This window comes from Pollicipes pollicipes, unplaced genomic scaffold (assembly GCF_011947565.3).
Source record: "Pollicipes pollicipes isolate AB1234 unplaced genomic scaffold, Ppol_2.1 Scaffold_4881;HRSCAF=5763_pilon_pilon_pilon, whole genome shotgun sequence".
Lineage (NCBI taxonomy): Eukaryota > Metazoa > Arthropoda > Thecostraca > Pollicipedomorpha > Pollicipedidae > Pollicipes > Pollicipes pollicipes.
In genome coordinates this window covers 846,958-860,893 of record NW_023596576.1, presented here as the reverse complement: position 1 = coordinate 860,893, position 13,936 = coordinate 846,958, and positions in this window count along the sequence as shown.

Here is a 13,936-nt window from a genome sequence, read left to right as displayed (position 1 = left end):
GGCCCTACTCTCTTGTCGAAACCCCCATCCTGTTCGGGCACATTCAATTGTTCGGGGGCCCCACATTGTGTCTTGGGTGCTTCCAATTTGAATGGAGGACCTTAAGCACTTGTCGGGCCCCCTCTGTTCGCCTCCTCGGTTACACTGGATTGTCCAGGGGACTGTACATTGGCTCTTGGTGTTTGAATTTAGGGCCCTACGCTCCTGTCGGGGTCCATCTGACAATCCTCGGGTGAACTTCATCTTTCGGGGGTCCTCCGCACTGAGTTTTGAGTACCCCGTGCTTGAATGAAGGGCCTTACGCTCTTGTCGAGCCCTTTCTGATAATCTGCTTCTACACATGACATCGTTCGGGGACCATTTGCATTGTGTTTCGGGTACTTCTTGTTTGAATGGAGGGCCCTACGCTCTTCACGGGCCTTCCTGTTAATCTGCACTTGCGCACTCGACCACTCCGGGGGTCTCCATGTTGTCTTGAATGCTTCTTACTTGAATGGATGGCCCTATGTTTTTGGCGGGTCCCATCTATAAGCTGCTTGGGTCGTTGGCGGATACAGAGAGGGGGGGGGGGGGGGCACCGGACCATGCCCCATGGACAATGCAGAGGGGACCCATAGGCTTCGAAGTGGCCGATAAGCGGCTGAACAGACACAGTTTTCTAATAAAAAAACACAATAAAATTGGATGTGCTTGGGCCTACAGACGACATACAACGATTGCAAACGTAAGTAAACAACTTAAAATATTTGCTGATTTGAAGGGTGGTGATTGATGGAAACCGTGCGGTACGTTATGCCTTCCAGAGGCCTTACGCCGTTGTCTGGGCCATATATGGCCACTTACCTGGCCAGTCTGATTGCCGAGGAGCATTCCACGTTACCCTTGATCTCTTAGCACTTTTTCATTTACCGCACATGATCCCAACGCTGCTGTTGAGACACTATCTGCTTTCACACCTGGGCACTCTTGATCAATCAGGAGCCCTCAACGAATTATTCCCATTCACCCGAAAGGCTCTATATGGTTTTTCCGGGGCTCCATATGTCAGGATACACTCAGCTGCTCAGCAGCATATTAGTCTTGGGTTCTTTCCGCTTGCTCGGAGGGACTTGTGCTGTTGCTGGGGCTCATATGCGGTAAGGCGTCGAGACACTCGATGCTCAGGGCCCCCCTTCTTTGATCGAGGGCTCTTTCCCTTTGATCGAGGGCTCTTTCCCTTTGATCACATTTGCGAATGACTCTTTACTCCTATCGGGTCCTTTTTGTTAACCTGCAGGGGCACTTTTGATCGCCAGGGGGTATCAATTCATGGTCTTACATGGTTCCCTTTGCTCAGAGGGTCCTGTGTTCTGGTCGGGGCTTTATATGTCAGCCTACCGAGGTACTACCGATCGTTTAGGGGCCCACCACGCTGGTCTCGGGTTCTTTCCACTTGTCCTGAGGACCCATTACTTGTTGAAAGGAGCCTCTTTGTTGACCTCGCAGGGCACCCAGGATCGGTCAGGTTTCGTCCCTATTAGCCTTGGTGCCTTAGCCTCAGAGCAGCAGTCGCGCATGTGCCGATGACTTTCTGCGCGCAACTGTCGAAGGTAGTTTTACGTGACTCCGACGTCGCAAGTGTCATTTCCCTTGGCGATTGAGTGTGACACTTATCAAACTCGTGCATCACATTCTAAGCATATTTTGAGTGCTAGAATATTTCGTGCTCCTTTATAACAAATATAAAATTATAAAATAGTTATCAGTCACCAGCTAATTACATCAACCAGCCACCTAGCCGTAAATAAGCCAGGAATCGAGTCCGTGGTTGCTTTTGATCGGACGTAGCAGCCGATTTGAGTTCATTTTACTTGTTTTTCCGAAACACTTGGCCTCTAAATCACAGGAATTAACGTGATCTGGAGAGAATGAATGAGCTCCATGTATCATGCCTAGCTTTAACACAGACAGATGGGTTCCATATTTACTATATATATATATATATATATATATATATATATATATATATATATATATATATATATATTCATACACATATATATGTGTGTATTTATATATGTATAGATATATATGTATACGCTATTTACTGCTTATCTTCAAATTCAATGACCGGAATGCGAGGGTATTTTTTTGGAGGGGACTCCAAACTCTAGAGGGCCCCACAACATTGCGTGCCCCCCTTGACGAAATCCTAGATCCGCCCTTGAACATAACAAAGTATACACATTTGAAAAACTAGGCAAATTAAATGTAGTACTTTCATAGTGGTGAGCAGGGAGTCAAATGGGATTTCTTCCGAATGACCGGCTACTTCAAATATAAATTCTAAGCTTTTCGGGAGCATTTCGAAAAAGCTGGTATGACTGATGAAATCGTACGTGCGTCTGATGTAGCAATCAGCGGAAGTACAAAAAAGGTGGGATACCCCTTAGAGTGCGAATATGATTGCTAGATAATTAAGTGCGAGCCTAATTACCCGTGGTCATGGGCGAGGCGACAGCTTGGGCGAGTCAAACGAGAACTATGATAACGTTTTCCTCTTGAGAGGCTCTGTCCGAGCCAACTCTCTCTACAAGTCATTATCTTAACCAACACTGTTACTGGTCCATGCACTTTTTACATCACAGCGAACGCAGTTCTTTAAAAGCTATGCCGTATACGGAGGCTTCGCATGCATGCTATCTGGTCAGGTGGGCCTTTCGCACCACATTGCAACATCACCACGATTTCTTCTCACCCATTCAATTCACATGGAATGTACAACATCCCCGAATTACGGACTGAAAGCTGAACCACACGGGTCGAGACCGGATCCGGATCCCGGCAACCAACGTCAAAGAGACATGAGACTGACGCATGATGTACGAGAATGCGGACCCGTTTCCACCCGTTTTGGTCCTTTTCTGAGGGCTGGAGGTCGATTTGCGCAGGTAGGATAAATGGAAACGTGAAACCAGTTGAACGATGTAGGAAAATGTGTCGGTTGCGACTTCGAAATAGTTCTCAACACTGCTCAACTGAAACGTAGTCGTACATGCGCCAGCAATCGATCGGCCTGTCGAATACAGGACACTGTGACCTAAACTGGTGGATACTGGGCCCCGTCAGAGGGAGCGTTCCACATTTGTGCGAGGTTTTGGACTGAGATAGCCATTTAGAGGATCACTGAATGCAATTCGCAACCATGCCCTTTTTAAGACTTCAAACCCCCTGGTTTCTGAGCTTGACGCCCACGAACTTGCGAATACTATTTTGTGCAGACTATTCCAAGGTCACTTAAGTATGCCTGACGCCATAGAAACGTCACGCGAATACCACCACCTCCTTGGTTGCTTCTGCTCATGGTAAGCACGAATGAACATCCAGTTATTCATGTCTGGCATATGACAGCACGATTCGTAGCATCAACGGACAGCAATTGACGTAAAGCCAGATTAATGGGTCCAGTGCGAGCTTCTGAGACGGACCCTGCTGTGTGCTACATGATACAGAAATTTAAGCACTGGTACTACTAATGGCGGAAATAAGAATGGAAATAGAATGATTTAAAAGTAGCGCCGCAAGTGAGCATGTGAATGCAAGTAAAAAAGATAAAATATTGGACAAATATACAAGAATACCACGAAAAGGGTCGAAGACGCGCACATAAAGATATTCAAATTACCCAAACACGCACCAACTAATAAAGTAAATAATATGATCATACAAATAATAACGTAAATAATTATATAAATACACCAGTAAAAGTTCTCCTCAACGGAGAACAAGAAACCCTGCTTTAGCGTTATACTCCGATCATGATTCTGTGAGGACGCTCCGTTGATCGATAGAAAAAAATCCCTACTTTTGTTTGATGACCCTTTTACTCATCATTTTCACGTATTCAGCTCGGATTTCTTGGTGGAGAATGTGCATTCTCTGCGATGCTAAATCCTCCCCAAGAGCCGGAGACTCGCGGAGCCGTGGCCTTCCACGTGCCCGAGCGAGTGTTTGGGATGATATTTGACGTCACCATTATATACTCTATACAACATCCATTTTTGATGCTCTCCAATAAAACTTCAATATAACTACTACTTAGTAAGAATGAAAAATAGCTCATTCATCAATATATCCTTGATTCACTTCATATTTAGATATACATAGAAGTGTGACATATACTTTCGTATCATTTTTTCTTTTTTTCTATTATTTCTACGTGCAATCCAGAAACGTTGAATCGTGCCGTGTACGGAATATTCTCTGCGCTTCCCCCCGGGCCGTCAAGAGACACTGTTGCTTTGGGTGCGGGGTCGGGCCCGGTGTATGGGCCCGAGCCCGTTGGTGTCGTTGTTGGACGGTAGGTGAGTTAAACATGTGCTGGTGAGAAGCAGCAGACCTTGGCACTGAATGCATTGCAAGGAGAGATTATGTGTGATATGGTAGAGAGATTTGGCTGTAACCCGCAAGCAGTATCGCTCGCTCAGTCGTGAGTGTGGCGCGCGATGCTGTCGATGTTCCAGGAACAGATTGCGTCCGTCCGACGTCGCTCACCGAGAGCAATTTTTCACATTCTTTTCAGTGTATATTTGCGGAGAACAAAATGTCTTGGGGCTAAAAACACCACGAACACCCAAGTTTCAGACGCTGCTCGTGGGTGCAAATCAAACATGTTTGGGCGGCTGGCGAATTAGTCCAATTTATGCATGGAATACGTACAAGTCTGCATTTGGAGCATCTTGCAGAGAAATTGGTCAACATTTTAAGCAACAGATGGTACTTCTAAAGGCAATCGAAAAAGAAGGAAGAACAGAAGGAAGTGGCATCACACTCGTATGATACCAAGAAAAACAAAAGTAGTTAGATAAATATAAAGACTGATACTTGTCTGACAAAATTTTGTAATCAACTGAGCTGACTTAAAATATGTTAACACAAGTGTTCAAATGGTGATATTTACCTTGTAAATTTAATCTAGAAGAGACTTCCTGAATTTTTCACTCCTGCATTTCGGGAGTGATGCAATTTAGTGATCAAGTTTTCTCGGGAAAAAAATACGTGGAATAAAATTATCTACCAGGCCTTGCTGGTGTTTGCACCAGGCTCTGCTTTCGTGGTGGTGTGGTGAGACCAAAAAATAGGGGATGCGTGGAAAACTTTGCGTTTGGCACACAGCTGCCGATTGCGACGCATTTTGTAAACAAACCAAACTTAATGTGTGCAAGCGGCTGGAGTCGCTGGGGCTCCTGGGCTTGGAGGTACCTGGCGCCCTTGCTCTGTGCATACATAGACATGATTCAGATATAGGTGAGGCAGGACATAGCTATAGGTGTCCAGGTTCTGTGAAGCCTCGTTTATGCTTGGTGGTTTCAAGTGAGCTCGGTTTTGGATGACATCTGAAAACCTCAGAAAGGGAAATAGGGGTTTGGCATGTGCGATCATGTAATGTTAGGCAGAAGTGAAAACTTCACATAGAATTGGGGAAAAGAAGTGAAAAATTCCTCCTCATTGGGTGTTCTTTACACCCAAAGTCGGCAATTCTAGAACACTGGTCTAGCCGGCCAGAAGGGTATCTAGCCGACCCGAGCGCGTGTTAGGTGGTTTCTTTGTTGTCCTTGATTACATCCTTGATGTGCTTCAATCAGCAGCATTCCATATTCCTATGGCATGAGTTATGATGAGCAGGTACTTATAGCTTATGAAGGGCATGTTATGATGGCACCACCTTGTTATATTGCAGTTTGTATTGTCACATCTGAAACCTCATATTTCAAAGCGGAAGTCATGTTTTACGGATCTGAGCTGTAAAGATGAATACGTGCGTGGAACAGAAGACACAGATTTTGCACCTAGAACCATTAAGAATGATGATATTTCAGGGACATCAGGCAGCGAGAGGAGTCCAGGGCTTGGTCAGCAGCGAAGAATGTGTCTGAGTCAGCCAGGTAAGCCTGTCCTTTTGACCGAAAGCCCGCCCAAAGCGAGAAGCGACGCCGGGACTTACCGTATTTTGAGGTGCGAACATAAAAGTAAAACAGCTCAAGTTGTTTAAAGTACGTCTTACATCAAAGTAAGAAAAATTGCATTGTCCTAATCACCACAATGGCTAAAATGAACGGGGCGGCTCAGATGACTAGATTAGGTAACGTGTGACTTACCGTTGTCTAATATACGGAACTAACGCTGTGTACACCTCTTTCCGGGACGTCTACAAGATCAGCGACCTTCTGCTCGTGTTCGGAACCAAGGTTCGAGACTGCTGAGCGGGATTACCAGCGCGCGGCGCCTCGTGCGGGTATTGCGTCCGGGTTGTTTACCGACCAGCAGATGGGAACGCAATTTAAGGATGACTGACCATCTCTCTCACGTGATTACTAGCTCCGGACTCAGGAACGAATAGGGCGTGGCTGTCGGTGCTTATCGTCTCTTACTTTGCACCAAGCAATTGCCCGTTTTCCCTTCCGTCAGAGCGTGTTAGTTTCCTCCCTCTCGGACACCCGGTCTCTGTAGTTGCAAAGTTTCTGGTTGTTGTTGGCGTTGGTATTTTTTTTTTCAGCCTGCGGTGCATGTCGTAATGGAATTTGCTGTGAATTTCATATGGTCTGCCCTTTTTCAGGCGCGGTTTTTGGTCACCGGGATCCGCCCATGCCCTTGGGACGAACCGACTATCCTGAAGGCGCTGCAGTACCGCTGCAACACATCGCGGAAGACCTACGAGTGGCTTCGGAGTCAGGGTCGCCCGCTGTCTGGCCTTTCTTCGCTACAGTCGTGGCTGTCTGACTTCTGTCTGGCACCTGTCTCCTGTCAGCAACAGGCTCAGCTACTCCAGAAGATGATGGCCAATCAGCCGGGGATGTACCGCCAGCGTGTGGTCATGTTCGACGAGATGGACGTCATGAGCCAGGCAGCATACGACCACGGACGGGACCAGGTGCTGGGGCCGTTCCACCACCTGCAGGTCATTATGCTGGCCGGAATCTTTGCTTCTTGGAAGCTTCCCTTCCTGGTCTGCTTTGATCGTGCCGTCACGAAGGAGATGTTGAGGTCTACCATCACCGCAGCGGAGGCAGCCGGCGCTTGCGTCGTCGCGACCGTTTGCGACCAGGGCGACTCTAACCGGGGACTCTGGAAGGAGCTGAGCATCTGTTACAACGGGGAATGTCCTTTGCGAACCCAGCCGACAGCCGCAGGTGTGCTACAAGAGCCAAGCGTCAAAAATTGTCATTTACTCCTGTCACGTCAGGAAACCTACTGCCGTGATCGTACTCCTTACCGTTGTACACGGGCAATGCACACAAACCCAATCATTATGCTAATGCTGGTAATTCGTTTTCAGATTAATATCTTATTACAAGAGCAAGACTGCAATATTTCCAGCTATTTGACAACGGTCTAATGATTATGTGTGATTTTGATAATTGTGTATGAAATGGTCGCAAAGTGAATGTGTGCTCCAGGCGAAATACTCATGTGATGTAACGAAATTCAGTGACATTTGGTTTTCATTTTCGTGTTATTTTATTCCGCAGCGTAGAAGGTGATGTTGACAACAAATCGCTATTGGAATGAAATAACATGTTCTTTTTTCTCCAGGCAGATGTGGGTGCTTTTGGACCTGCCGCACAGCATGAAATGCCTCGGAAATAACATCCTCGACAATGGCCTTCACACCAGCGGCGGCAGACACGTCACCAAGGAGCTGAGGGAGCAAGTGGTGAAGGTAGCTGGCAGCTTTGAGTATCGGCTGATGTATAACTTGAACATCAGCAGAGATGTGGAGGTGAGGCGCAGATGCTGTGGTCATATATCAAGACCAATGGGACTCGTGCGTGTATATATTATTGGACTCGGTGTCCTTTGAATCACGGAAAGCACAGATATGTGTAAATACATCTGGTGGATATGTATTTGTATGCTAAGAACTGGCCACGATCTGGGTTTCTTGTGGAATCTTAATCAACAGAATGTTTTTAACTCGTGATTGTCGGTACCCTAATGACAGACTCGGCAGCGCGTTCTTTATAAAAACTGCAGTAAGACTTCTATCTTTTAAACATGTTGCCTGAACATGAGAAGAGCTCACCAAGTGCCACTTTTTCGGTTCTTCAGTTGGTTTGCACTTAAACCCCAAGCCAAGGCTCGTACGCATTGGTTTGTCGCTAGCACTACGCTAATAAGGCGGTCAATATTTCGCCGGATTTGGTCGTCTTTTTCATAAGTAGGTTGCTTTTTATTATAAATATATTATACTCTGCTGCAGGTATCGGGCATGTCGCAACAGAAGATGCAGCCGGCTTTGCAGCAAGTTAACAGCACCATGGCTACCTGTCTAGAGCGTTACTTCCACGGTTCCCAGGAAGAGGCCTGCGTTGCTCGGCTATTTGACGCGACCTGCGACGTGCTGAACAGCATCCATCTTGGAGACAACAAGCCACTGCGCAAAGGCTACAAGACTACCGCGGAACAGGAGGCGGTGCTGGACACAGCTGTCCAGGAGCTGCTGGCCAGGCGTTTTGAGTCGGCGAGCGTCGTGTACCCCTTTCAAAAGGGCCTGGTGGTGACCATTCGGTCTGTTCGCGGCCTGCTAGGCGATATGCGCGCGCTATTCGGGGTCGACACCTACCTACCTACCCGGCGCCGGATCCAAGACCGATTAGAGGGGTTCTTCGGCATGGTACGTGAAAGGAGTGGCACCAACTCCAACCACAACTCTGTGGACGCCATCGCCAACATGCGCCACCTGGCACTCCTCTTCGGACTCAACATTGGTGTCAGCCCGCTGGCCAAGCCGGGAAGCATGGCGCACCCCATCGACGCCGAGCCAGAGGCTGTGCCTGACGAAGCAGACCAGCTCGGGGAGCTCCGCGAGGCGGCCAGAGAGACATGCCGCCGGAGATGGCCGAGGAGATGCGCCAGTTCGGTACGTCACCTGTCTGCCACGACGAGACGCACAGCTGGGACGACAGAGACGGAAAGCCGGAACATCACCAGGGCGTAGAAGACATGCGGGCTCTTCTCCAAAAGTATCAGGACACTAGACCGACGACGGACGGCTTGACAACCCCCACGTCGGGAGCCGCTGACAAGGGAACCGGTGCGCCTGCCACTGACAACGCCATGGCGTTCGTGTGTGGGTTCGTTGCGCACAAGGCGGCGGACCAATCCCTGGGCGCTCCGTCTTCCCAGACGGAAGAAGGGCCAGAGCCAGTCTCTGTGGCTAAGGCTACGCAGTCTGGGTGGCCTCACGGTGCCTACACAGACATCCTACGAGGATTTTCGCCGGATGGAGGAGGCGTTCTGCCTGCACAACGCCATGGAGCCGCATCAGCTGAGCATAAGGCCGAAGGTGGTCGCCGAATTTCTAGCTGTTCTGCAGTCAAAATTCCCCACCACGCCTCCTGCTGCGCTGAAAGCCTTTGCCCGGATACGGACATTTATACGGATGCGGACGGTTCATGAGGTCAGACGGGCCGAGTCTCTGGCAAAGAGGGCGGCGAGGAAGCGCCGGCATTGGGCTCAGGGAGTGCTGGGGTGTCCCCCACCTAGCTTTGTGCCTGGCTCCGCCTTTATGTCCGCCAGTGAGCAGAGCCTTACGGCCGGCACGCAGTGTTCCGTGCAGGTACCTCTTTCGTTTGTGTCTGCTGGTTTGCTGATTGTTGTATCGTGTGCTGTTTGTGTGTTCATGAAGCGGCACTGGCATTGTGATGATGTATTGATATCACTTCTAAGCATAAGGAAAAACCTTGTTGAGCACGCTGTCAGTTGCGTCACTCGAGCCTTTAATGTTCCTGGTGATAGTTGCTTTCTGTCCCGTCGGTTTATAAATATGAAAATAAATAAAAAGTATATACACATAGTTATAAAAATGTCAGAAGAGATCCAAACATTTCAGTATATCGCAGTCATCGTCCATATTCCGTGTGTTTATTAACTCCACTCAATGGAAAAAGCATTGGCGGTGACGCGATTCGATCCCACGTATGGGCATCGCAGCGCGTGCATGGGTCTGCCTTTCGCCTTATAGCTCGAAAACGAGCGCCATGGCGCACACTTTTGACCTCGGAAACCGAAAGAAAATTGTTCAAGCTTTATTTGTATGAACTTTGTACGCATATATATGTTCAACATTTAAAAACCGTGAGCCTGAAGAAGGGCATTTTAACATGAGACCCCTAAGGCTAGTTGTGCAATGTGCGCCGTTGCTGTCATATTTTACACTAGCCATTGGACGCCCCCCCCCCCCCCCCCCCCACTCCCCGGGTCGTACCAAACCCAGGTTTTGCTCGCACTAATCAAGGGCACGAATAATTTCCGTCAAAACCGCTGCCGTATCACTGGCTGCCATCTTTGCTACCATACCTGCGCCACCGCCGCTGAGCAGCCGTTGTTCGCCGGACGCATGAGCGCGGCGACCTGGTATAGGTAGCAGGGCAGGTTGGTATTGCGCAGGTCTTAAATTGTTTCGAAAATGTTTTGGCTGGAGTGTATGCTTTGCACTATGTGACACCGTATGTGTTGCCTTGTATGTATCTCACTTCAAAATTGGGTTCCCATAGGACGGGGCCCGTACTGAATGTTCTCCATTCCACAGCGACCACGGCATATGATGAGAGGAACATTATTAAACGGAATATCTGAAAGTTATTTTTACAAGAGATATTGCTTTAAAATTTATGATTCCACACTGTTATGATAAAGCATAAACCCGCAAGTTAAATCAGGGATGATTATTAACAACATTGCTATGATCTGTACTCTGCCTCACCCAATATGCAATGCCTGATTTTCCCCAAATGTTGCATGATGATTATAGCAAAAGGATATTTGCACATGTCACACATCCATTTCACAGGTGCCATCTCAGCGATCTTATGTCCAGTGCTTTAAGTGCAAGCATTCTCTGAGAGTATGGGTATAGCACCCAGGTAGCCTGAGGATTGTGTATTTTCCTTGGATTTCATATAAGCTAACCAAACTCAACCCTAAAATGGGATGAACACAATAGGGCAGGGTCCATCACATGCTCAGCAGACTTAAATAAATCAATAATCAGCACCATGCTTTGCAACTGTCATGAATTGCCAGCCTGCAAAAGTTCATTTTATGTCAGATGGATCCTTCCAGCAGCACCATCAACTGAGCCTGCCAGTGTTATGCTTGGTCACGGCATTGACTCTGGATGCTATCACAGGTTTGGAATTGTGATTGCTTCATTTTCAAGTGTCCAATGATGTGGTGCAGATAATGTGTTTTATATAGACAGTCACATATTCTAATATCTCATGTACATTTCCTATCAATGCCTTGTGATACTGTAGTCATGTGATACCTTTTTGCAAGGTGAAACATACTGTGTTTTAGATATGGGAGAAGCATATTTGTGACACACCTTAATCTGCCCAAAAGAAAATGGTGTTGCAGGGGTACCATGCAATATGCTTTCAACCCATGCAATAACATTGATAGTCATTGTGTCATTGATACCTATGATTGAATGAAGTTATATGTCTTGGGATTAAACCTTGTTGAGGGCTATGTCTCTGAGACCTCTGCTGTATGTGCGCACAAGATGGGAATCTTTAGACTTTAGTTTTCTCAATTTTGGTGTGTTTCATGACATTCAGGCTTCAAAAAATGCATGTTGCACCAATGATGTGTGGTGTAGCTATGTTATTTCCCCAACAATTCAGCAACCATTTCATTGCCATATAGAAATAGTTAATCTGAGTGCTCAACAAGTTGGCACCAATTTCAGTCCATAAAATCATTGCTCCAACAGATTGTGATGCATCAAAGGCAATGGCATGCAAAATACTCCCAAAACATTTGTTGGGGAAAACAAATTGTATACAAATTTGGCTCAGTTTCACATGGCACATGTTTAGCACACACTGACGTAGGGTTCAGTGCACTAATGTTGTGTAAGTGTTGAGTATGGTGAATTATTTTTTTGCAGACCACCTTCACATATGTATTTATAGTACATATGAGTTTTAGGAACATATATATTTTGACATGAAGACAAGCTTTACACACATGCACATGCACATGCACATGCACATGCACACGCACACGCACATGCACACGCACATGCACACGCACATGCACATGCACACGCACACGCACAATATATATATATATATATATATATATATATATATATATATATATATATATGTATATATCTGACTGAATTTATTTATATATATATATATATATATAAATTCACAATACACATTTACTTTCCATCAAAAAATATAAAGTAGGTATTTTCCTTCTCTATCTGAATGTTGTCAGACAATATGTTCTTAAAGTGAATGATCACACTTGTACTCACGACGTCTGCTTGTAACCATTGGCATGCTTTCCAGTGCAAAAGGCTGCTCTAGACAACACCATCCAGTATTTAGTAAATGTAATTATCAGTATGCATCGTTTGATTGGCCCAGAAAGCATGGAAACATCAGGTCAAAATGGTCAAAGCCCCCCCCCCAAAGTGCTTAAAGGGGGCTTAAGCCAAATGAGGGTTTAAATGGTCAGTTTTGCTTGGAACATCCAGTGTCCCAGAATGTGACCTAGTGCATTTTGATGCACAATTTTTGTTCACAAGATGCTCAGAAAGGGAGGTGGGTGGGGCAGAGAGAAGGGGACAGAGACCATTGCTGTCCTTTCCACCACAAGCAGTGAGGGAGCTATGCTGCCTTGCCACCCCCTCTCCCTAATTTCACCTCTGAGCTGGTACATTTGAACAGTACAAAAATTATTGGCAGTGCTTTAGACTGCAAATTGGAGTTTTCTAATCCATGGATTGCAGGAGCCTGAAGCATTTGACTGTATGTCCCTTGTGAGGCAGTTCTTACTACTGAAACTGAAGCCTGCTGTTTACTGCCATGCTACAACCACCCATGCTAAATGTTCTCCTTCTTAACAACATATCCAAACACAATTTGAGATTTTTACACATATGGTGCCTTGCATGGACAGATGTTCAACCAGTGCAATTTGCCACACAGGTTTGCCACACAAAGTAGAACGTCATAGATGTCTTCACTTCTTTTGCAGACACAATGTCCCTATTTAAGAAGCCCAAGAAGAATATACGCCAGCGAGTGGTTGTCAATTATAGTGATGAAGAGAATGAGGCAAGCAATGAGGCATTAGAAACCACAACTAAAGCAGATAATGATGACGGCATGGATGGGATTGGAGACTCAAAAGAGAACAGTATGGATACTAAATTGGAGAAGAAGAAAAAGAAGAAAAGAGAAACAGCAGTTGTAAGTTTTATGGATGAAGGTAAGACCACATTACGTTTTTTTCTGGCGTCTTTCTTGGATTAACAAGGCGGCTGCATTGGTCGTGTGGGAGCCCAAGGGTTTCGTGACAGCTCAATGTGTGTGATGATTAATTGTCATTTGTGTCTTTACATGAAGATTTCCATATACAACATGTCTTCAATAACCTGCTGTTATGTGCTGGATGCACTTTTTGGATGCAATGGGGCTGGCACTCACATTTATTGCGTGATTTGTAAGACGGTGGTCGGTTTCCAGAGGAAGAAGGAGAGGTGTTTCAAGTGAAAAAGTCGAGCCAGAGCAGAAGGCTTGCAAAACAAATTGAGAAGGAGAAGCGAAGGAGAGAAATGCTGGAGAAAGAAGCTAGCAATGGAAATGAAGCAGATATAAAGGCATGTCCAAAATATTTGCCATACGGAAACATACTGGCCTTCTTGTGATGTAACAAGCAAATATGTCATAGTGTTCAGGCTTAAAAAGTGACCTAAGGGGCCCTTGCGATGCAGCTCGTTTTCAAGAGGGTATATATGGGTTGCAATGCTATGTGTCGCGGATTATTCTAGTGTGCATCGGCCAGCGTGGCCTTCATGATTCGACGTCCAGCATTGGCCGACGCTCTGAGCGTTGTCCGCAGCGCGGCCGTCCGTGCCCCTGTGCCTTAC